The sequence below is a fragment of the Bubalus kerabau genome, chromosome 4 (assembly GCF_029407905.1).
Source record: "Bubalus kerabau isolate K-KA32 ecotype Philippines breed swamp buffalo chromosome 4, PCC_UOA_SB_1v2, whole genome shotgun sequence".
Classification (NCBI taxonomy): domain Eukaryota; kingdom Metazoa; phylum Chordata; class Mammalia; order Artiodactyla; family Bovidae; genus Bubalus; species Bubalus kerabau.
In genome coordinates this window covers 117,439,741-117,466,118 of record NC_073627.1, presented here as the reverse complement: position 1 = coordinate 117,466,118, position 26,378 = coordinate 117,439,741, and the positions used below count along the sequence as shown (strand labels likewise).

The following is a 26,378-nucleotide window of genomic DNA, read 5'->3' as shown; positions in this document are numbered from 1 at the left end:
GCTTATTTGTATGTGTATATGTATGTGTGTGTGTATAAATAGAACGTAGTTCTTTGAATACCAGGTTTGGATGTCTGCTGAAGATTTCAAGTGAAAAGATTCAGATATTTTAGTTTATTTAGGATGATTTATGATTATTTCCTATTGTCATCAAAGGCCACCTAGGCCTGTGGCATGCTTTGAATTTTCCCAGATGGGTCTACATGAAACAGGAGGAAAGTGTCTATACCCTGGGGCCACATGGACTTAGGTTTGATCTGAAGCTTTGCCACTGAGTAGTTTGTAACCTTGGGCAGCCGATTAACCTGTCTGAACCCAGCGTATCATCTGATTATGGCAGGTAATCTGTTAATATACTGACTTGTCTTTCTTCTCACTCTTCTCCATCCCAGAAGGTAGGTGGATGCCTTTTCCTCAGGACATTAATGGCTTACTGCAGAAGTTACAAGGTCCCAATATGACAGCTTCTCACCACGACATCTGGAAAATTGATGGGGATTGGAACTTGGAGTTGATAAAGCAGAAGAAGCCTAACCTGACAAGAGAAGAGAAACTCATTCCTGGAGGCAGGGAAGATGATGGTGTTTTGGGTAAGAGGCACAGGGCTTGTGAAGGGCCAGTTTGTGTTTATCGAGAAAACTGACTAAGAGCTGTCCTGGGAAGTCACAGGGAGCAATCTGTATCCATGCTAGTCAGGGATCGAATGGGAGCCACCTACCTGTGAACAGATCCTTTGGGCCCAGTGACCAAGTTAAGAAGCCCTTCTCTGTTTTCCAAACACTCAGTGACCTGCTTTTGTTCTTACCTGTTTTAGAATCCCCAAACATGACTGGCGAGACTAACTCTTTTATCATTTTAGAGAGAGCAGACCTCTCTCTAGATTTAGAAAAATAAGGTAATATGCCATTTTTGGCACCTCAGTGTTGTAGAGCAAATTCATCTCTGTAACCTAATGTCTACCAGGAAGGAGTACTCTTGAGAAAGAGAGACTGTACACAGAACACTTAGTACAGTGTCCGGCACACAATAAGTGTGCTGGGAAGTTATTAGTTATTATTTAAGATATTCTTATTTCATGACCAAAACAATTTCCCACCCAGGATTGGTGGAGCTGGAGATGCTTCTCTCTTACTTAAAAATAGACTTTTCTAAATGCCCAATTCTAGATTCACAACAAAACTGAACAAAATGTACAAAGATTTCCCATATATTCTCTGCCCCCACATATGCTCATGAGCCTCCATCTGCTTCTCTTTTCAAACAAAAGAGTAATAGTGCATGACATTGATCCTAAAATAGCACTGAGGTGCTTCTGTATTAGGGGACACTGGACAACAAGAGTAAATAGACACAACCGTGTGATGACTTGACACCGTGGACGCTTTTCACTTAATACTGCAGGGCAGACTGTGCTGAGTGGTTGTGCTCTCTTCTCCACATAGCCTTTCTGGGACCCAGGCTGACAGGGTTCTATCATCTTTAACAAATGGGCACCCAAAAGAAAATAACATGCAAGGAAAGAGAACACATGGGAGGCTTTATGGGCCAGCCCTAGAAATGGCACATGTCCTCCTGTTCACATACCATTGGCTAGAATTCAGTCATGCTTACCTGCGAAAGAGGCTAAGAACTGTGGTCTAGAAGTGTATCCACATAAAAGAGAAAAAGGAGTCTGATGGACAGCTGACAAAATCTGTCCAATTAGGGATTATTTAATCTGGTCCAAATACTCGTTTAATTGAAAGTGGTTCTGGAAAGTGGAATGTTCTTTGATATGGCTTTGGAGAATGGGTTTTTTCTTTCCATGGATATGTTTACTACAAAGTCCTCCTTGTTTAGGACATGGCACAATTTTGACTAACACTGCGTATCTTTTTGCACCAGGTGTCCTCAGATATCATCAGATATATTGCTGTTTGTTTCCCCATATTTACTGGAATGAGAGCTGGCTTCCTTGAGCACTGCTAGTTTGATGACAGCTATAAAATATGTCCATTGTGCACTTTCACTGCTCGGCCTCTACCCACTTCCCTCCTACCATCCCTCTAAGTGACATTTCATGAAATCAAACATTTCTTGCCCTCATTTCTAAATTGCATGCCACCAGCTAGCAGGCATATAAGCAGTGAGGTAAGAGTAGAAATTTACATAAGGAGCCTATTAATATACTATACAAATGAGGGTCCTGTGGAGAATGTTAATTCATTTCCTACACTGAATGGTCATGATCACTGTAAATTTTCACCCAGCAAGAGCTAACACGGAGGTGGAAAACTTGGATATACATATGAGATGGGAATTAACTAAATTTTCTGAAGAGACTTTATTATCATGTACTTTTCCCACAAAGCAGACTTTAAACTGTGCTCTGACTTTAAAGCTTGGATTCATAAACTTGAAGACAATTTTTAAGAGTCATCTTGGGCCATTTACTGAAGGGCAGTGGGTGGGGAACTGAAACATTTTCATGAAATATATCGCTTTATCAAATTTAAAATTGAAGACATTTTTAGAGTACTATTGTGAAAATTTATGATCTGTTCAAGAACCATAGCTGACAGAGCATAGGTAGACTAGACAGAACATGTGATTTATTTTTTTTTGGTAACTCCTCAGTGGCTGCTTCATTACTTTGTTGGTTCAGTCATTGATTTATTGACTTAACAAGGATTTGTTAAGTGCCTACTGTTTGCCAAGATTAGTAAGGTAGGTACTCACGGGTTTATGTGAAGGTAGATGTAGAAAGGAGAAGGCAATGGCACCCCATTCCAGTACTCTTGCCTGGAAAATCCCAGGGATGGAGGAGCCTGGTGGGCTGCAGTCCGTGGGGTTGCTAGGAGTCGGACACAACTGTATAACTTTCAAGTAGACAACCTGAGCAGCTTCACTTTCACTTTTCACTTTCATGCATTGGAGAAGGAAATGGCAAGCCACTCCAGTGTTCTTGCCTGGAGAATCCCAGGGACAGGGGAGCCTGGTGGGCTGCCGTCTCTGGGGTTGTACCGAGTTGGACACGACTGAAGCGACTTAGCAGCAGCAGCAGCAGATGTAGAAAACAACCTCGCTGCAACAGAAGCTGCAATTGAGGCATTTGCAAAATGCCTTTATTTCAAGTGAAAAAGGGACCCTCTAGCTCAGCTGGTAAAGAATCTGCTTGCAATGGAGGAGACCCCAGTTCTATTCCTGGGTCAGGAAGATTCACTGGAGAAGGGATAGGTGACCCACTCCAGTACTCTTGGGCTTCCCTGGTGGCTCAGATGGTAAAGAATCCACCTGCAATGTAGGAGACCTGGGTTCAGTCTCTGGGTTGGAAAGATCCCCTGTAGAAGGGAAAGGCTACCCACTGCAGTATTCTGGCCTAGACAGAGGAGCCTGATGGGCTACAGTCTATGGGATCTGAAAGAGTATAACACTGCCGAGTGACTTTCACTCACTCCTATCTCAAGAGGGAAGAGAAGGCTTCACAGAGAATGACATAGAGTTTGCCTGGTGGAGGGAACAGCAGCTGGGAGAGATGTTTGGGGAATGCTGAATAGTTGTCTAGCTAGTTCTTATATCTCGTGTTGGAATAAGGTAGCAGGTAGCATGAGATAAAGCTGAGAAGAATGGATAAACTGTTAAAAGCCTTTCATGCAATTTTAAGGAATAAGTTTTATTATGAAGGCTAAGGAAGTTAGAAAATGCTTTAAACATAATCAATTTTAGGTTAATGAATTAATTCAGTAGACACATATCAATCATCCACTGAGTATGACCTGCTTGGTCTTATAACACTATGACATAGACATTGCCCATAGGAGCTTGGAATTTGGTGAGTGATTACAACTGATAGAGGTTTTTTTGGAAGGGCTTTTAATTGCTCATACCAGCAACCCCATCCAAATTCACTTTATCCTATCATTAGCACTATCATTATCTTTGATGTGAGTGATGGAAGTTTCCTCAATCCAAAAGTTAAATCTTCTAACAGAGAAGTGGCATTTTGCTGATCAAATAGAGTTTCTCAGAATGTCATGGACTCTTGGTCCTTCTCTTTGGAGTTATCCGACACACACTCTCTCCAGGAGCAAGAGGCATCTCCTCATGCTTACTGTCTAAGTTTTCTTCACCAATGCAAGATAAGACCAAGAGTTTCTCTAAAGGAATGAAAAGAGATGCAATGAACTGTTCTTAATTTTAGCATCAACTTTCCTAACTGTGGACATTTCAGAATGTCCTGACACCATCTTCTAGTAGTTTCTCTTTTTCTTGCCAGTATTAACTGATTGACTGTATCAAAAATCTGTGGGCCATGTGCCCAATCCTTGCATCTCTGACTCCTGCCTCTGCCAGAAGCAATTCCTAAATCATGAGTAAAATGTTATTTGTTTCTGACTGATACACCTTTGACTCCAGCAGAGAAAATGTTTCACTGGGTTTTGGAGAACTAGCCAAAAACTCTGTTGCTCTCTGGGCAAGGGAGTGCTCTTTCGGTCAGGGCTCCCCTCACAGCCATTGCTCACCTGGGAAGGCTGCTGTGGTCCTCTGTTCTGCAAGGAAGAAGGCCAAATAAGATCAGGCAGTACATGATACAGAAAGCTTCCATGCCGTCTCATCTTATTTTGGTCCTCACTCAGGTGCAGTAACCTCCCATTGGTCCAGCCAGATCAATACATTCCCTCCAGCCTCCATCCTGAGCCTCTTAGCCTCAGCTAGGCTCTGAACTCCTGGTCCCGAGAGCAGAATGGATTAGTGCTCAGGGCTCCCACGCTGACTCTATCAAAGCTTTCCTCCGCACATCTCCATTATGTGAACAGCTCTGTTAACCAAACCTATTATCTTTCCCCCTTGGTTTTCAAGTTGAGAAAGGGAAAGCAACTTCTTTAATGGCCCACAGATTGATGATTAACATTTTACATGTCCCTGCTGCTAAGTAAAAGAACTGCTTTGTGGACAGTGAAATGCCTAGGAGAAGGAAGCGGGAGTCAACTTGGTTTATTAAGTTGTGCTGCTTCATTAATCACAATCTTTTTTTATGGCAGTGCTTAAAGGCCCATCCATTGTGCTTCTCAGGAATGGGGTAGATCAAAAACAAGTGCTTTTAGTGCACCTTTGACATCTGGCATAGCAGCCGGCTATCTGCGATATTGCTCTCAAGCAGTGTGGGGAGCTGCATTTACTGTGACCATGCTGGCCCTTCTGATTTAAGCTACTGCAGAGGGCCATGAATTACCTTAAAGGAGCTCCAGTGCAGAACTCCAAGTTTTATGCCGGACCCCTGCCAGCTTCCCCACTTTATGAGTATGAACAATCAGACAATTGAACTGATTTGACTTTGCTGCTCCTGGAGTTTCATTGCCTCGAACCTAGGGATGTAATGATGGCAATGCCATGCTAAGTGCTGCTCTGACTAGCAGCAGTACCCGCTGCCCGTTCAAGTAGGGCACCCATTCTTGTTAGCTGAAAACTGCTCTGATTTGCAGCAAGGGGGAAAATAGATCCCATGCAATCAGATTAACTCAACTCTGAATGTTATTTTCATTTAACACCGTGGAACCAGGCAGTGTCCCATTTTTTTTTTTTTTTAAATGTAAACTCATTAAAAGGCAGGGTTCTTTCACAAGGAGTCTTACAGAACGGGTGCAGAAGGCACCTGCCACATACTAATGTAGATTGCAGATACACACACACTCATATACACTGACATATACACTACTCATATGCTCCCACTCCATAGACAGGCTCAAGCCCAACCAGGATCACCAGTATATAAAAGGGCATCTGGTCTAGTCAAAATGACCTGAAATCAAATTTTTTGTAATGTTTAGAACTTGTGTCCACACATACTCATTTTAGCTCTTTGTGTGAAACAGAAGACAAGTGTTCAGGTTTACTTATTGTATGCTTTCTGTGTCAGAGATCATATTCACTCTAGGGATTTATTATATGTAAAATGAATTTCTTCTAACATCTATTGAAAACAGTGTTATTGTGTTTGGAAGAACAATCCAGTGCTCACTATAAAAAGTTTAAAAAAATGCAGTTAAGAACCCAAAATACGAGCCACCCCACTCTCTTACCACCTAGAGACCCCTATTATTGAAACTTTATCTTGTCATCTTTCTTTGTGAATGTACACCGATTGATTGCTTCATTCATTCATTTTATCAGATCAGATCAGATCAGTCGCTCAGTCATGCCCGACTGTTTGCGACCCCATGAATCGCAGCACGCCAGGCCTCCCTGTCCATCACCAACTCCCGGAGTTCACTCAGACTCACATCCATTGAGTCAGTGATGCCATCCAGCCATCTCATCCTCTGTCGTCCCCTTCTCCTCTTGCCCCCAATCCCTCCCAGCATCGGAGTCTTTTCCAATGAGTCAACTCTTTGCACAAGGTGGCCAAAGTATTGGAGTTTCAGCTTTAGCATCATTCCTTCCAATGAACACCCAGGACTGATCTCCTTCACAATGGACTGGTTGGATCTCCCTGCAGTCCAAGGGACTCTCAAGAGTCTTCTCCAACACCACAGTTCAAAAACATCAAATCTTTAGCGTTCAGCCTTCTTCACAGTCCAACTCTCACATCCATACATGACCACTGGAAAAACCATAGCCTTGACTAGATGAACCTTTTTTGGCAAAATAATGTCTCTGCTTTTGAATATGCTATCTAGGTTGGTCATAACTTTCCTTCCAAGGAGTAAGCGTCTTTTAATTTCATGGCTGCAGTCACCATCTGTAGTGATTTTGGAGCCCAGAAAAATGAAGTCTGACACTGTTTCCACTGTTTTCCCATCTATTTCCCATGAAGTGATGGGACTGGATGCCATGATCTTTGTTTTCTGAATGTTGAGCTTTAAGCCAACTTTTTCACTCTCCACTTTCACTTTCATCAAGAGGCTTTTGAGTTCCTCTTCACTTTCTGCCATAAGGGTGGTGTCATCTGCATATCTGAGGTTATTAATATTTCTCCTGGCAATCTTGACTCCAGCTTGTGCTTCCTCCAGCCCAGCGTTTCTCATGATGTACTCTGCATAGAAGTTAAATAAGCAGGGTGACAATATACAGCCTTGACGTACTCCTTTTCCTATTTGGAACCAGTCTGTTGTTCCATGTCCAGTTCTAACTGTTGCTTCCTGACCTGCGTACAGATTTCTCAAGAGGCAGGTCAGGTGGTCTGGTATTCCCATCTCTTTCAGAATTTTCCACAGTTTAATATGATCCACACAGTCAAAGGCTTTGTCATAGTCAATAAAGCAGAAATAGATGCTTTTCTGGAATTCTCTTGCTTTTTGCATGATCCAGTGGATGTTGGCAATTTGATCTCTTGTTCCTCTGCCTTTTCTAAAACCAGCTTGAAAATCAGGAAGTTCATGGTTCACATCTGAAGCCTGGCTTGGAGAATTTTGAGCATTACTTTACTAGCGTGTGAGATGAGTGCAATTGTGCAGTAGTTTGAGCATTCTTTGGCATTGCCTTTCTTTGGGACTGGAATGAAAACTGACCTTTTCCAGTCCTGTGGCCACTGCTGAGTTTTCCAAATTTGCTGGCATATTGAGTGCAGCACTTTCACAGCATCATCTTTCAGGATTTGGAAGAGCTCCACTGGAATTCCATCACCTCCACTAGCTTTGTTCATAGTGACGCTTTCTAAGGCCCACTTGAGTTCACATTCCAGGATGTCTGGCTCTAGGTCAGTGATCACACCATCGTGATTATCCGGGTCATGAAGATCTTTTTTGTACAGTTCTTCTGTGTATTCTTGCCATCTCTTCTTAATATCTTCTGCTTCTGTTAGGTCCATACCATTTCGTCCTTTATTGAGCCCATCTTTGCATGAAATGTTCCTTTGGTATCTCTGATTTTCTTGAAGAGATCTCTAGTCTTTCCCATTCTGTTGTTTTCCTCTATTTCTTTGCATTGATCGCTGAGGAAGGCTTTCTTATCTCTTCTTGCTATTCTTTGGAACTCTGCATTCAGATGCTTATAGCTTTCCTTTTTCTCCTTTGCTTTTTGCTTCTCTTCTTTTCACAGCTATTTGTAAGGCCTCCCCAGACAGCCATTTTGCTTTTTTGCATTTCTTTTCCATGGGAATGGTCTTGATCCCTGTCACCTGTACAATGTCACGAACCTCATTCCATAGTTCATCAGGCACTCTATCAGATCTAGTCCCTTAAATCTATTTCTTAATTCCACTGTATAATCATAAGGGATTTGATTTAGGTCATACCTGAATGGTCTAGTGGTTTTCCCTACTTTCTTCAATTTAAGTCTGAATTTGGCAATAAGGAGTTCATGGTCTGAGCCACAGTCAGCTCCTGGTCTTGTTTTTGCTGACTGTATAGAGCTTCTCCATCTTTGGCTGCAAAGAATATAATCAATCTGATTTCGGTGTTAACCATCTGGTGATGTCCATGTATAGAGTCTTCTATTGTGCTGTTGGAAGAGGGTGTTTGTTATGACCAGTGCATTTTCTTGGCAAAACTCTATTAGTCTTTGCCCTGCTTCATGCCGTATTCCAAGGCCAAATTTGCCTGTTACTCCAGGTGTTTCTTGACTTCCTACTTTTGCATTTCATTCCCCTATAATGAAAAGGACATCTTTTTTGGGTGTTAGTTCTAAAAGGTCTTGTAGGTCTTCATAGAACCGTTCAACTTCAGCTTCTTCAGCATTACTGGTTGGGGCATAGACTTGGATTACTGTGATATTGAATGGTTTGCCTTGGAAACAAACTGAGATCATTCTGTCGTTTTTGAGATTGCATCCAAGTACAGCATTTCGGACTCTTGTTGACCATAATGGCCACTCCATTTCTTCTGAGGGATTCCTGCCTACAGTAATAGATATATAATGGTCATCTGAGTTAAATTCACCCATTCCAGTCCATTTCAGTTCGCTGATTCCTAGAATGTCGACATTCACTCTTGCCATCTTTTTTTTGACCACTTCCAATTTGCCTTGATTCATGGACCTGACATTCCAGGTTCCTATGCAATATTACTCTTTACAGCATCGGACCTTGCTTCTATCACCAGTCACATCCACAGCTGGGTATTCTTTTTGCTTTGGCTCCATCCCTTCATTCTTTCTGGAGTTATTTCTCCACTGATCTCCAGTAGCATATTGGGCACCTACTGACCTGGGGAGTTTCTCTTCCAGTATCCTATCATTTTGCCTTTTCATGCTGTTCATGGGGTTCTCAAGGCAAGAATACTGAAGTGGTTTGCCATTCCCTTCTCCAGTGGACCACATTCCATCAGATCTCTCCCCCATGACCTGCCCGTCTTGGGTTGCCCCACGGGCATGGCTTAGTTTCATTGAGTTAGACAAGGCTGTGGTCCTAGTGTGATTATATTGACTAGTTTTCTGTGAGTATGGTTTCAGTGTGTTTGCCTTCTGATGCCCTCTTGCAACACCTACCGTCTTACTTGGGTTTCTCTTACCTTGGGCATGGAGTATCTCTTCATGGCTGTTCCAGCAAAGCGCAGCCATTGCTCCTTACCTTGGATGAGGGGTATCTCCTCACCGCTGCCCTTCCTGACCTTCAACATGGGATAGCTCCTCTAGGCCCTCCTGCGCCCGCACAGCCACAGCTCCTTGGATGTGGGGTTGGACCTCCCGGCCACTGCCCCTGGCCTCTGGCGTGGGGTTGCTCCTCCTGCCCGCCGCCCCTGGCCTCGGGCTTGGGGCATGAGGCATCTCCTCTCGGCCGCCCCCCTGACCTCAGACACGGGGTAGCTCCTCTCGGCCGTTCCTGCAAGCAAATCTAAATGTTGTTAAACAATGTGGAAATATGATCCCATTTATGGAAAACAAACACACACACATACACACACATTTAAACAAAACTCCATGGAGTGTCAGTTTCTTATGTCCACATGCTTGCTTGGCATTGACTGGTAGACTCCAAGTCTACCAGACATCTCAGTTGATTTAATACCTAACCACCTGATGTTCCCCCAAATCTACTTCTTCAGTAACCTCTCCCATCTCAGTTAATGGAATGCAGCCTTTTGGTTAATAAGACCCTCAAGTGTGGAGTCATCCTTGATTCCTATTGTTTGTTCTAGTTTATTCACAAATCCTCTCAGCTCTCAGAGCAGGCTCACATCTCAGCATCTTTAGTACCATCCTTACTCGCCTGGATTATTGCAGTAAGCTTCATATTGGTCCTCCTGACTCCTGCATTCAGTCTGGATGAAACTCTATGTTTTAGGGTTGTCACATGCTTTTATGTTTTTCAAAAATATGGTGACAGATATTTTGGAAAGGGCAGATGTTTAATCTAGATAGAATTGTGTTTGTGTTGTAGCTGTGTGGTCACTAGCTGTGTGGCCTTAGGAAATTCAGTCTTATTTTCTGAGTCTCTTAGTTTCTTCATCTGTAAAGTGGGTTAATGATAGCTACGCCCTAGGGCTCTCATGAAGGTGAAGGGAATTCACACTAGGTAACTAGCAACAGTCTGGCACAGAGGATGTGCTCTGTAATTGCTTATTTTTGTGTTTCCTCTCGTTCATTCAACTGGGATCACGTCACACTCCTTGAAGTGGCATCGAGGTCTCCACACTTGTGATCCATCTTTGAACTAGACACCTCTACCTCCTCACTCTGTGTCCCCGTGCTCCAGCACAGTAAATAGCCAGTCTTTCCCAAAACCCATATATCACATATGCAGATCTGACAATGTTATGAGTGTCATTCTTCCACAGGAGGGTTTCCATGGCAAATATCATAGACAAATACCCAAGTGTGGCATACAGTGTGGCCTCCATCTGTCCACTTGCAGGTCATGCTCTTCTTTACCTTATTCTTCCTCTTGTCTTTGCTCTGCTGCCACTTGGGCTTGGAGTCTTCTTTCCCCAATTTCTCTTTGATAGCTAAATCTTATTTAGCCTTTAAAAAAAGTGAATATTCTTTTATTTATGTATAATTTATATATCGTCAAATGCAAAATCTTAAGCTTAGAGACTGATGAATCTGACAAATATATATATATATTTGACATATATATAAGCATACAGACTGATTAATTTTGACATATATATGAGTATGACAAATATATATGATATATATGAGTATACATATATACACACGCATATAGATCATGATAGAAAACATTTGCATCACCCCAGAAAGTTTTCTCATGCTTCTTTCCAGGCAGTCTCCAGCCCCTACCATGATACTGATTTCTATAACTGTAGATTATTGTGTATCCAGAGGAGGCAGGGAGAACCGTAGCCTCTTATCTCACTATCTTGAACCAGAACTCCAAGAAATTTATTTGTATGAGTCTTTTCTACCTCACAAGAGACCAAGGAAGGGGACAGGCAGGGCAGACTGGTGTTTCAGGCGTGCTGGGCCAAGGGGCTGCTTCTGTTGCCCTGGAGCTCCTGCCCTGCCAGCTCTCTAGCATTTTTAGATGCCTTCCATGGAAGCTTGATTTGAATTAAAGCCAGACATTCTTTTAAATATTTTATTAGTGGTTACATTAAAGCTCTTTTAAAAGAACATTCTTAAGCCTTTATTTATCTAATCATCATATCAAAATCAAACAATTAATTTTTAAAAAATTAATTCATTTATTTTAATTGGAGGCTAATTATTTTACAATATTGTAGTGGTTTTTGCCATACATTGACATGTATCAGCCATGGGTGTACATGTGTTCCCCATCCTGAACCCCCCTCCCACCTCCCCCCCTCCATCCCATCCCTCAGGTTGTCCCAGTGCATTGGCTTTGCATGCCCTGTTTCATGCATCGAACTTGGACTGGTGATCTGTTTCACATATGGTAATATACATAAAGCAATTAATTTTGATTCTGCTTTATAGGAAGTGAATTTAGTATTTTTGTTTTAAAGATGCATTCTCTACTGTTTAATCATCATTGTTTTTTTTTCTTGGATTCTGCACTGTATCATTTGAAAGATAAACTCTTTTTTAGCGTTTCAGTTCAGTTCAGTCGCTCAGTCGTGTCCGACTCTTTGCAACCCCATGAACTGCAGCACGCCAGGCCTCCCTGTCCATCACCAACTCCTGGAGTTCACCCAGACTCACGTCCATCGAGTCGGTGATGCCATCCAGCCATCTCATCCTCTGGTGTCCCCTTCTCCTCCTGCCCCCAATCCCTCCCAGCATCAGGGTCTTTTCCAATGAGTCAACTCTTCGCATTAGGTGGCCAAAGTACTGGAGTTTCAGCTTTAGCATCATTCCTTCCAAAGAAATCCCAGGGCGGATCTCCTTCAGAATAGACTGGTTGGATCTCCTTGCAGTCCAAGGGACTCTCAAGAGTCTTCTCCAACACCACAGTTCAAAAGCGTCAATTCTTCGGCGTTCAGCCTTCTTCACAGTCCAACTCTCACATCCATACATGACCATTGGAAAAACCATAGCCTTGACTAGACGAACCTTTGTTGGCAAAGTAATGTCTCTGCTTTTGAATATGCTATCTAGGTTGGTCATAACTTTCCTTCCAAGGAATAAGCATCTTTTAATTTCATGGCTGCAGTCACCATCTGCAGTGATTTTGGAGCCCAGAAAAATAAAGTCTGACACTGTTTCCACTGTTTCCCCATCTATTTCCCATGAAGTGATGGGCCAGATGCCATGATCTTCATTTTCTGAATGTTGAGCTTTAAGCCAACTTTTTCACTCTCCTCTTTCACTTTCATCAAGAGGCTTTTTAGTTCCTCTTCACTTTCTGCCATTGAAATAAGTATTTAGCTTCATCAGTTAACTTTTGTAATTATGTTTAAAGGTTTATTAAAGTCAGTATTGTGTAAAGGCTAAGAGTGTGAAATTTGAAGCCAGACGCTAAGGTTCAAATTCTGGTGCCATCTCTTGTTGGCTGTATGGTTTTGAGCAGGAAAGTGAACTTCTCTGTCTCGTCATCCTCACTGGAAATGGGGAATAATAATAGTAGCTACTTCACTGATTTTCAGAAAAACATTTAAGTGAACTACTATAAGCACCCAGGAGAGTGGCTTGTATATAGTAAACTATCAACTATTACTATTTTCTTTGTGTTTGGTTCATCTTTCAGTTTTTGTAAATGTCTTAGAAAGTCCCTTCTTTATCCAGGAAGGGTATATACTTACTATTATTTTGAAAATTTGCATATTTGAATATGATTTTTTTTTTTTTTTTTTGCATCTTCATATAAGAATGAGAGGAGACGGCAATGGCATCCCACTCCAGTGCTCTTGCCTGGAAAATCCCATGGACAGAGGAGTCTGGAAGGCTGCAGTCCATGGGGTCGCTAAGAGTCGGACACGACTGAGCAACTTCATTTTCACTTTTCACTTTCATGCATTGGAGAGGGAAATGGCAGCCCACTCCAGTGTTCTTGCCTGGAGAATCCCAGGGACGGGGGAGCCTGGTGGGCTGCCATCTATGGGGTCGCACAGAGTCGGACACAACTGAAGCGACTTAGCAGCAGCAGCAGCAGCAGCAGGGTTCCTGGGTAATAAATTTTTCCCTGAAAGCTGGTAAAGAACATTATATCGTCTTCTAGCATTGATGGTTGCAGAAGACGATGCAATTTGTTTCCCTTGAAGATGAATTGTTTTATCTTCTTAGATTAATTAGTTCAATAAATATTTATTGTACTGATTCTAGGAATATAGCAGTGAGCCAAACCTTGTGAAGATGGCAACCTGATTGGGATAGGGGTGGGGAGAAGACAGTAACCCAATTACCCAGAGTTAGCTAAACTGCAAGGCCTAAGGGAACAGTTCCCACAAGACTACCTTCAGATCTGATACAAATTGCAGGTTTGGGGTAGCCGCAAAACTGTCCTCAGATTTGATAATTTCCTATAAAACTCACAGGGCTTGCTATTCATTATACTTATGAATATGGTTTATTACAGGGACAGGATACAAACTAGAACCAGACAAAGGAAGAGACACATATGGTAGAGTCTTAGAAAAGTCCAAATGTGAGGCTTCCAGTTGTCCTCACTCCATGGAGTCATGGTGATACTATCTACTCCTCACCACTATGTGTGCAAACCCATATGGAATATTGCCAACCAGGGATGCTCACCTTGCTTTTAGTGTCTGGACTTTTTTTCTGGGCTTGATTGCATACTGTCTACCTAGCTGTCTTTAATCTCTTTTCTTTTGGAGGTTGAGATTAACTCTTTAGCTTCTAGTTCTTCTGAAAGTCAGAACTGATATGGTCCAAAGTCCCCATCATAAATCAGATTGTTAGACTGTCCAGTGATCAAAGCCTCAAGATAAAGGACACTCCCATGAGACAGTACATTCCAAGGGCCTGGAGATCACCTCTCAGCAACCATGAACAAAATCCAGACCTCTTGTTGGGTGAGCCGTCTCTTTCTTTTCTACATACCAATAAATATACAACAAATGCAGTGAAAAATAATAAAGGATGGTAAGGGAGATAGGGGCTTCCCAGATGGCTCAGTGGGAAAGAATCTGCTTGCCAATGCAAGGGACGTGGGTTGGAACCCTGAGTTGGGAAGATCCTCTGGAGGAGGAAATGGCCACCCACCCCAGTATTCTTGCCTGGGAAATCCTATGGACAAAGGACCCTGGTGGGCTACAGTCCATGGAGTTGCAAAAGAGTCAGATATGACTTAATGACTAAATAACCAAAAGGGAGATCGAAAAGTAGAGGTGGTTTTTGTAGATAGGGTGGTGAGGCCTCTCTTGAAGCCTGAAGGAGAAGGGGTCAGCCCTGGGAAAGTCTGGGGAAGAGCATTGTAGGCAGAGGGAACTGCAAGATCAAAGGGATTGAGGTGGCACATAATTGGGAAGTAACAGAAAGGAGGTCATTTTAGTTAAAGACTAAAATGTGGGCACTGAGGGAGGTGGTGAGTGGCAGGAGTGGAGGTCAAAAGAGGTTTGGGATGAAGCAGTCAGATCCTATAGAACCTTGTATGTTTTATATTTTCTCTCGGGGAGATGATGGAAAGCCACTAGAAAGATGTGAGCAGAGGAAAGACATACTATGATTTGAGCTGTAAAAGGCTTGCTTTGGGTCCTGGCTGGAGAACAGTCTGTAGGGAGCTAGAGCAGAAGCAAAGAGCTCAGTTCCAAGCCTATATAGTTTGTAAACAAACCGATTGTCAGTTGCTCTTAAGCTATTATTTAGGTAGAAAAGAGTTTGAGGTGGTTGTCACTTTTTAAATCACATCTATAACAAGCTCAAAGAATTCTTGAATTCTAAGTTTGATTTAGTAATCAGCTGAATCAATTTTCAGTTGAAATTCTGAAGAACTGTATGAGTAAATGTTACTGTTTTTTCCCTCTTTTTTGAATATGCGTTGTATTTAAAGTTGAAATCTTGGGTACTTCATATATGACATGATAAAAATTATGTCACAATCAACATATGTAAGTCCGTGTTTCCTAACTGTGTGGTTATGTTTACATGCAGAATATAAAGTAAAAGGCCTTCTAAGAAAGTATTATAAGTAAATTTAACCTTGAAAAATGAAAAAAGAAAGGACTGAAGCAATAGGGAAGAGCAGAGGTGAAAGGCTTTGAGCTGGGTTGGTGGTAACAGATAGAGAAAAGTGGGTGGATCCTGAATATGTCATATTTTAAGTGAAAAACAATCAGGATTTAGTGACAGGTTGGAGCCTGGATTCTTTACTTTAAAATGTAAACATTTAGTGCATTTGTTTAGGCATGGACCATCTCTTGGTAAATTGCCTGGAGCAGAGTGACCTCACTCAGTCTAAAATATTTGGAGAGGTTTGTCCTTATTTATTCCTTATTCTGTTGTTCTGATTTCTGTCTTCATTGACCAGATCTCTCTGATTTATTTTTTTCTCAAATATTTTTGAAAATTTCATCACTCCTTTCCTTGCATTTTCTAAGCCCTACTCAGGTTTGTCTCTTTCTTTGTTTGCTTTGTTAACCAGGAATTTCCATTTTTTGCAGTCTCAAAAGGTGGCCCTCGGGGGCTAAACATTCAGGTAGGTGGTCAATTCTAAGTCAGGGCTGATCACAGCCTTGGGGTTGGGGACAGACAGGGAAACTGGCAAAAACAACCCTGGGCCCGACTTTTCAGTAGACTGATTTTCAGGCCTTGGGATCAGGGCTGGCCAACAGCTGCAGATGTTGACCATTACTTGTCAAAGGTGATAATAACGGTCCTATAGGTGCTCCTTCAGAGAAGGCAATGGCACCCCACTCCAGTACTCTTGCCTGGAAAATCCCATGGATGGAGGAGCTTGGAAGGCTGCAGTCCATGGGGTCGCTGAGGGTCGGACACGACTGAGCAACTTCCCTTTCACTTTTCACTTTCATGCATTGGAGAAGGAAATAGCAACCCACTCCAGTGTTCTTGCCTGGAGAATCCCAGGGACGGGGGAGCCTGGTGGGCTGCCGTCTATGGGGTCGCACAGAGTCGGACACGACTGAAATGACTTAGCAGTAGCAGTAGCAGGTGGTCCTTGAGTTGGCAAAAAGGATTCAGACAGCCCTGCTGCTGGAAGCAAGATCTATGGAGATAGAAAAATATATATAAAATTTAGAAATTCTCCTACTAACTGATGATATCTATTTGTAGCTCTTCCCATCCCACTGCCTCCCAGATTCTGACCTGTTAGAAATTTGTTTTACAGCTTTTTTTCAGAGTCAACTTTTTGACTTATTGAACAGCTCTACTTAACTTTGATTAATTTCTGCTTTTGTCTAACATTCTTTCAATTTTATTTGTGTTTATTTCAGTTTCTTGGGCTGGAAGTTTAGTTTTGTTTTCTAGAACATATATATCTGTACATTTATATTATATTTTATATATATATATATATATTCCATATAGTTCTGCATGGTTGCAATCCATAAGTATTGGTATTAAGAGCTCACATACCTTTTATTTCTAAATCATTTGTAATTTAAATCTTGATTTCTTCTTTAGTCCAAGAATTAGATGTTTATTTTTAAGTTTTCATATGCTTTGATTTTGTGTGTGTGTGTGGTGGGAGAGGGTCTTAATGTTGTGGTTTTACTTCTAATTTTTCCATTGTGATGAGTATTTTTCTCTTTCTTGGTATTTACTGAGAGTTTTTGTGTGATTCATTACATTGTCAATTTTTATGAATGTTCCATGTGTTTGAAAATAAAGTGAATTCTTTGTTTATTGGTACACAACTAAATTTTTCTGAGATCAAACTTGTTAACTGTGTTATTAAAATCTCTAAATTTTCTTTAAAAAAATCTATTTAATCTTCTACGATCTGAGATCTCTGTGATTTTTGTCCACTGTGCTTTTTCAATTTCTCTTTGAAATTCGAATAAATTTTGCTTTATATATTTCAAAACCACATTGTTAGGTACATAAAAAAACAGATGACTAGGGCTTCCCTGGTGACTCAACTGCTAAAGAATATGACTGCAATTTGGGAGACCTGGGTTCGACCCCTGAGTTGGGAAAATCCCCTGGAGAAAGGAATGGCCACCCACTCCAGTATTCTGGCCTGGAGAATTTCATGGACTGTATAGTCCATGGGGTCACAAAGAGTCTAACACAACTGAGCGACTTTCATTCACTCACTCATTGAATCTTCTAGGTAGATTTGTAACTTAAACGAAATACTTAATAGTCTTTACTATGATATTCTTAAATTCTATTTTGTTACTATTTCTACATCCCTTAAAATCTTTGTTAGTTTTTATCTAGATCACCTCTTTTCATTTCTTTATTTTCAGTTTTCCTGTGCCAGTTTGTTTTCAGCTCTTTTAAAAATATTATACATTAAAATTTTTACCAAAAAATGATCTGTGCCTCAACTTTTATAATGGGGAAATAACATATTGGTTATAAATTGTTAATGTATATAAACTTTTTTGGGGGGCTTTTATTATATGTTTTATACATATTATGCTCTCTATTGTTTCTTTTCTCCTTTTTCCTCTACAAATGCAGTGTGTTGAGTCTTTTATTTTCTGCCTTATAGTAAAAGTTTATAATTTTGTTTACATAGGTTCTGTACTTTTACTATTAAATTTGTCTACTGGAACTTTGTAGTAGTATTATTGTAGTAATATTTTTTCCCCTTAGTTTCTTACTGATACAGTATTTTTAAAATTATATATTTTTATATTTATCATCCATATAGCTATCTAATGAAATTATCCTTTATGAATAGAGTTTTGAAAATAGTCTTTTGGATTTTCTAAATATACAATTATATTGTTTAAATATAAACATAAGTTTATTTCTTTTTTCCTAATATTTTCACTGATAATCTACTTCTCTTTGACAGGTATGCATAGTTTCCTTCTATTCAAATATCCCATAGAGTTTTTATTAGAAATGTCTTTTTGGCAGCTATTAGTAAAGCTCTAAACTTTTCTCCTTTAATCTAGTTTTATGTAACATTTAGTTGAATCCAAACTTATTAGGTGTGAAGCTTAGTTTATAACTTTTAGGAAGCATTTTTCTTGGCAAAGAAAATTTTTACAGGTAAAAAGGTATAATATTACTATAGTAATAATGTAATGTGACATATAATTTACTTTAGTGGTATAATTTAATAACTTGATGAATGGCCTTAATCTTGAATCTCTAGTAATATTAAGATCTGAAAGTCTTTCTTATATTTCTCAGTTATATTTACTTGATTTTATGGTGGAAAAGTATATTCCAGAGCTGAATTTTGGAAGTAGTGCTTACAAATATTGATCCATAAAGCATGTTTTATCTTTAATGGGCTGTTGTGATGCTCAAATGAAGAATATACATGAGGCATATTGTAAGATGTAAAGAACTCTACAATTGTTAGTCACTATTATTAGAGTAGGTATCCAATTAATATGTTCATTTGATTTGATACTAACTTGGCCACCTTCACCACATATTTCCTTTTCAATTATCTATGTGCTTTTCAAAAGGGATGTGAGATTCTATACCCAGGGACAGTGGATATATGGGAATTATTTATTTAGAAATAAATTACAGCATACAGGTTTATTTGAAAGGCAGACATTGGGGTCTTTTTCATTTTTTGCTGCTGATTCTGACAACACATCTGCAGAATACATGTGTCCCAGTGGTCATTTTGGTCAAACAAGAAGCTTGGCAGATGCTTGCCTGAGCCCCAACCACCTGGCAGGCCTTTGTTGTCTTGGCAAGGGTCTCCAGACTGAGAAATCTGAGGGACACATTTAATTCCAGCTGAAGGGAGAATTATGAGTTGATGATTTACTGTGAGACTCAAGCTTTACCATAGGCACCATTCAGAATGAGTAGCTTGGGGATTTGCATTCATCAGACATGAGAACCACAAGCCAGGAAGTGAATTAGAGGCCGAAGCTGTTTCACCAGCTGGTGAGACTTTGCTATTCAGTTCCATTGCAGGTAAAGAGTTGTGCTCACCAACAAAGTGCAAGCAAGCAAGCTGGCACAGACCTCTTTAGGGCCTTTGCCCACAAGGGCACTGTCTCCCCTACAAGGCAAGAGGAAGCTTAGAGGAAACATCCTCTGGTTTTTCCTAGGTTGAGTTCCATAAATCACTTCCCAAGAGCCTCAGAAAATCTCTTGCTTCCTGCTCATCAGATGTGTTTCAGGTGTCAGAGCTCCTGAGAGTCATGTGGCTCCTTACAGAAAATAATACATTATTATCAAATATTAAGATTAGTCATAAAATAAATTAATAAGCAATTTTTGTTTTACATAGTATTTCATCAGTGATTAAGTTCCAGTATAAACTTAATATTGAGTAGGGCTTTCTTGTTTTATGAGATCTAACTTAAGCACACAATTCTACCTTCTAGCTACTCTAACTAAAGAAATCTGAGCATCCTCTAAAGATTTCTGTGAGTTTCCTTGTACTTGAATCCTCATGGTCACATAAACCATTTTGAGATTGACTTTACTGAAAATCAGGAGCCTGGGGATGGTGGCTCTTGGTGGTGTAGTGGTGCCATTGAGCACCAAACAATCTAAAATCATACATTACCATCCCTGATCTTAAAATCCTGCCTCTGAGAGTTTCTCATCAATTCTTTGGCCTATCTTTACCCAAGTTCCATGATCTCCTTATTTGTGTCTTCTCCCCTTATTTCCTCATATACTTTCTCCTTCTTGAAGAGCCTTGAAAACTCTGAATTCTTCTCTAGTACTATTAAGTCTATGAATAGAACGGAGCATTTTCTACTTAACAGAAACTGCCGTTCAGAGCAAGTAGTTGTGATTATAAATAACAGATGTTTTTTCCTAGTACCTCAATGTAGATGAGTGGCAACCAGTCCTGATATTTAAAAAAAGACTTGAAAGGCCAACTTGTGGATAACCAGTTCTGTGGGGGCATAGTCACAGTAACACTGAGTTAAAGGTAAGTTTTTCAGAAAGCTTTTCAGACAGGATTCCAGAGCCTTCATAATTAGCCTACTTTTACCCTTTCTCTATTGATCTTCCATCATTGTTCATATACCTAGTCATCTAAGGAGCCAGATGGGTATAACATGGGTAAAGAGCAAAACTTGAGAAAACATGTCCTAAAAGGAGCAATTTTTCCATGTGAGAATGTGGGAATATTATTACCAGATCTTCTGTTTTTTTATAAAAGAATCTGGAGAGTCTAATTTCACATGGAATTTCCTAATTAAGTATAAACCAAACAAAACATGTCTGAGGGTAATATTTGGAATGCAGCTGCCAGTTGCTCCATATTCTAGACATCTCTCTCTCTCTCTCTCTCTTTTTGTATATGCTTCTTCCACTACTAGAAATACTCTTTCTCCAGAAAAACATCCTTCAGTTCAGACGGCATTGTTTTCCATTTTGCTCCCACAGCTATTTCCAAATATTAATTGATTTCATTTCTCCTCCTTTACAGTCACCAAAATCCTCTCTCTAAACACCTCTTTTGATGTGTGTCGCTGCATTTGTTTGCTGGTCTGCCAGTCTTTCTACACTATGAGAACCTCAAGGATAGGGACCATGTTACTCATCTTTCTATACTTTAGATCTGATAAAATACTTAGCATATAATAAGCACTCAATGGGCTTCCCTGGTGGCTCAGAGAGTAAGCACTCTGCCTGCACTGTAAGAGACCCAGGTTCAATTCCTGGGTTGGAAAGATCCCCTGGAGAAGGGAATGGCAACCCACTCCAGTATTCTTGCCTGGAGAATCCCATGGATAGAGAAGCCTGGTGGGCTACATACAGTCCATGGGATCGCAAAGAGGTGGACATGAGTGAGCGACTAAGCATGACGACGACAAAGCACTTGATATTTGTTGAATGGATGAGGGAAAGGGACATGATTCTGGGATGTAGGGCCTGAGCTCACCTCTCCTTCTGCTTTGCCTCTCAGATTTTTCTTTTACATTTGATCACAATGCCTTGCATTTGGAAATTGTTATCCTTGACTTTTGGGGACAAGCAGAAAAATAGTTAATACAATCTTTGTGAAAAACTATTGTGAAAAAGATTTACTGCTTGTTTTGAGCAAATGTCTGGGCTCTTTCTTTGAAGAGTCTATTTTTAAAGAGTGTTTTACTGCATAGTCCATTGAGGGCAATGAGATGGGCATTTATTCTTGTCAGGGTGAAGGGGAATGGATGTGTGAATGAAGTAAAAGCTGGAAGTTGGGTGAAAGTGTCTAGATAGCATCTGGAATGGGAATTAGAAAGTGCAATCCTACTGCTACCTTGAACCTGTCCAGATAAGAGATTTAAATTCTGCTGTGAAATATCAGAGTATTTTCCACAGAATAGTGCCATTTAGCTATCTGAGAGTTGAATCTCCACAAGTTCATAGAGAGTACTTTTAAGAATTTAATTCCTATTTTCAGGGAGGAACACTGTATTGGAGAGGAGAATTTAGTGAGAGATCTTAGAGAGACCTCCCCTTTTTTTTATTATGCTGAAATAATCAATTTTGATGGAAAGAATCAGTAAAGATGAAGATATTATTTCATTTGGATGATATAGAATTAAGTAAAAGTGCAAGTGGTAGTTGCTCAGTAGTGTTCGACTCTTTGTGATCCCATAGTCTGGACCCTGCCAGACTCCTCTGTCCATGGAATTCTCCAGGCAAGAGTACTGGAGTGCATTGCTATTCTCTTTTCCAAGGGATCTTCCTGACCTAGGGATTGAACCCGGGTCTCCTGCATTGTAGGCAGATGCTTTTATTGCAGGCAGTGGCTTTACTGAGCCACTAGGAAATCCCGATGTAGAATTTAGATATGTGCCAAAAGGTTATTTGAGGGGAGGAATTATTTTAATAGATAATATTATTATGACTTCGAAAACTAGAAACATCTAGGGCTCAATGGCTTTAAGTACAAGACCCCCCTTTCTTGTGCCTAAGATCCTCCAAAAAAAAATCAAGTTTCTACACACATCATATTTTCATATAATCTGTCTAGTATATACACAGGGAATTTCACCATGTAATGAACAAAAGTTCCTTGACCAATGGTGTAGGTGTGGCATTTCAAATTTCTTTAGATTGAGGGTCATGAGAGTTACTATTTATTTGAAGAAAATCTTTCCTGACTTTGCTTTCCCCTCTAACCTACCCCAACCGTCAGTCAATTCCATCCCACCTTAAAAATGTTTTATCTTTCCAAAGGGAAAGTTCAAATGGCATTTTACCTGAGCATGTTAGAGAACTGCAGGGCTTCAGATTTGTGAAGTGTGGTAAGGATGGAACGTTCAGAGGAGGAAGTTGTTAACAAATCCTTGACGATACTACATGATAGCTCAGTAGGGAGCACAGCTCCAGGAAAACTTCCCTGCCATTTGGTAAATCCTTTCTGCTGCTACTTGGAGCTCTAAAGTGATGATTAATTCCATTCTCCATCCTCCTGGTTAAATATTTTTAGCTGGCTATGAGAAAATGGTATAATTCTCTTCAGTTCAGTTCAGTTGCTCGGTCATGTCCGACTCTTTGCGACCCCATGAATTGCAGCACGCCAGGCCTCCCTGTCCATCACCAACTTCCGGAGTTCACCCAAACTTATGTTCATCGAGTCTGTGATGCCATCCAGCCATCTCATCCTCTGTCGTCCCCTTCTCCTCCTGCCCCCAATCCCTTCCAGCATCAGGGTCTTTTCCAATGAGTCAACTCTTTGCATGAGGTGGCCAAAGTATTGGAGTTTGAGCTTTAGCATCAGTCATTCCAAAGAACACCCAGGACTGATCTCCTTTAGAATGGACTGGTTGGATCTCCTTGCAGTCCAAGGGACTCTCAAGAGTCTTCTCCAACACCACAGTTCAAAAGCATCAATTCTTCGGCGCTCAGCTTTCTTTACATTCCAACTTTCACATCCATACATGACCATTGGAAAAACCATAGCCTTGACTAGATGAACCTTTGTTGGCAAAGTAATGTTTCTGCTTTTGAATATGCTGTCTAGGTTGGTCATAACTTTCCTTCTCTTGGTTCATGTTTAATATACAAGTAGGGTATTGGCCCCTGTAGCTAGTATAACAGTTATAATAAAGTTTATCTTTGATAGTTATTTGTGTTATGTTTTTGCCCTCTTATATAAGTACCTTTCTTGGACGTAGAGCATAGATGTCATAGGGCAGAGTCTATATCTATCATACTTCAGAATTATATTCCCAGTGCATAGTGCCTGGCATATATTAGTGGAAATGAATACTCGTTGAATGAATGTTTGTTGCAGTATCTCATAGGAAATCAGGTTAGAGACTTCCGTGGATTCCTTTCACATTTGTGTCAGAACTGCCGAGGGTTTCTTAGTCCAGTTTCCCTTTACCCATGGGCACACAGGTAGACTGCATTTCCCTTAACCTTTACTATTATGTGGTGCTGTGGGGTTAATTCTGATTCATGGAATGTGTGTAAGCCTGGCGCATCCGACCTCCTGTGTAATCCTGCAAGCTGTGTCTTGCTCGCCTCATCTCTGGCCACATGCCAAGTATCCAGTGATTAAGATGACATCTAAGATGGCATTTGGCCTATTGTTGTGACTGCTGCAACAGAAACACATGGTTACACAGCTATAATGGGCTCCATCTCTTAAAAAGCAGTATCTTCTCTAAAATTTCCTATTTGTACAGTGTCATAGCTCAAGAACTCATCAGTTCTCCAGATTCTGTTCTTATTGATGAGACTTTGTGATTTGATGAAACCAGACTGTGGTTTGAGAGGAATATTCCTAGTCCAGGCTTTTTTTGTCTCCCTGGTCTCTCTGTTTGCTTCCTGCCTAGCTGAGTCTTCTGTGAAAAGTCTGGAAAATTAAGTCTAACCTCTGATATCCGCTCAGACTTCTTCCCTTATTGCTTTTGGTTAAATCTTTGTGGAAAGGAAGGGAAAGAGCTTTCCACTGCTCTTTGACAGTGGGCTACTGTTTCCCTCTACTGCTTATGGTAAAAAGCATGTCTGTATCTTGTGCCTCGGCTGGACGATCCAGTGAGATGACAGGAGGATAGACCATTGGGAAGCTAAAATTACAAAAGGAGAATGAACCCCAATGCATAGTTGCCACATTTACTGAATTCTTACACTATGCCATGTTCTACTCCATGAACTCAGGAGACTTAAGATCTGTGAGGCACAGCCATCAAGAATTCTGTAGTTTCTTAACTAGTTAAGCTTCAGATCAGATCAGATCAGTCGCTCAGTCGTGTCTGACTCTTTGCGACCCCATGAATCTCAGCACGTCAGGCCTCCCTGTCCATCACCAACTCCCAGAGTTCACTGAGACTCATGTCCATCGAGTCAGTGATGCCATCCAGCCATCTCATCCTCTGTCGTCCCCTTCTCCTCCTGCCCCCAATCCCTCCCAGAATCAGAGTCTTTTCCAATGAGTCAACTCTTCGCATGAGGTGACCAAAGTATTGGAGTTTCAGCTTTAGCATCATTCCTTCCAAAGAAATCCCAGGGCGGATCTCCTTCAGAATGGACTGGTTGGATCTCCTTGCAGTCCAAGGTACTCTCAAGAGTCTTCTCCAACACCACAGTTCAAAAGCATCAATTCTTCGGCACTCAGCCTTCTTCACAGTCCAACTCTCACATCCATACATGACCACTGGAAAAACCATAGCCTTGACTAGATGAACCTTTGTTGGCAAAGTAATGTCTCTGCTTTTGAATATGCTATCTAGGTTGGTCATAACTTTTCTTCCAAGGAGTAAGCGTCTTTTAATTTCATGGCTGCAGTCACCATCTGTAGTGATTTTGGAGCCCAGAAAAATAAAGTCTGACACTGTTTCCACTGTTTCCCCATCTATTTCCCATGAAGTGGTAGGACTGGATGCCATGATCTTCGGCTAGTTCAAATTTAGAAAACAGATAAAACTTTTATAGCACAGTTTGGTAATTTGAGACACCTCTCTACCAAGATGACAGTAAAGGGTTTGCTTCACTTCTGCCTCATCTTTATTTGGGTCAAGGAGCTGTTGCTACTTGGGAGTATGAGGCCAAACCCTGGCTACTTCTTTGATACCTGAAATGCCTAATTCCTGGTGTTATTATGGAAACATGCTGCCAGTTCTTACTTTTAAATAAAAAAGAGGATCTATGAATGAAACAAAGCTTTGAGCACAAAAAGGGCTTAATTCATAATTTTAGTAATGCTATCAAAGGTTAATAATCGTCATCTTATATGATCCAACCTCAATTTTAAAAATAGCATATTTCATCTTGTGTTTCAATCCTGCTTAAATCTAGGTTTCTAGCAAAACTCGAGATGATAGTTAAAATTCTGTGATCTATTTTGGTGACAATTGACATGAGCCTGGAATAGGTTGTGTTAATATATTTGATGTCTCTAATTAGTCACTTGAAGACTTGATTAGAAACCAAGGGACAACATCAGTGTATTTCTCTGTTTCAAGAGATCTGGGATGATTTTGAGTTAAGATTCCCACAGGGGATCTGGACGTCTTGAAACATACATATTTCAAGGGTTTCTGCTGATTTCAAAGACTGAAGTTGGGAGAGACTCTATAGAAGAAAGGCTTTCTGATGCTTATCCTATCATATGGGCCAGTGGTTCTAGTTTTAAAATCTATTAAATCTTTCCTTAAACTACATTTCTCAGAACATGCCAGCTCTAGGGATCCCAACCTGCAACAGCTTCCGAGCACCTGAAAAATCGCTGTCATCTCTTAGAACTGCTTTCTAAAAAACATTATTGTGAGTCTGGGATTAGCCTCAATCACTTCTTACTACAGTTTCAAATAAGAATCAGAGCATTCCTATGTTGGTGAGCATTGATTTTGGTGATGCTTTGTTTAAAAAAAATCAGATGAGAGGCTTAACTATTAATTATTATCTAAAAACTTTCATCTATTTCAAATGTGCTATAACATTTCAACAGCAAAGGAGTTGCTTATGACTCAGCTAGCTGGGGCTTCGTTTTATTAAAGTTCTAGAAAAGTAGGGCTATTAGCATTATTTTAGTTGCTATCTTTGAGAGGTGTTGTTCTCATTTT

At 40.6% G+C, this 26,378-nt stretch overlaps 1 long non-coding RNA gene across 2 annotated transcripts in view; it reads left to right on the top strand.

Annotated features, from left to right (window-relative positions):
* LOC129650142 (uncharacterized) overlaps positions 1 to 26,378 on the top strand; it is a 43,444-nt gene that overhangs the window by 1,697 nt on the left and 15,369 nt on the right. The window contains exons 2-3 of one of the 2 annotated variants that reach the window (XR_008713614.1): positions 393 to 590; positions 13,146 to 13,612. This is a non-coding gene — a long non-coding RNA (uncharacterized LOC129650142). Of the gene's footprint in view, positions 1 to 392; positions 591 to 13,145; positions 13,613 to 26,378 lie in introns of those variants that run through there. The other variant, XR_008713615.1, reaches the window with a different exon arrangement.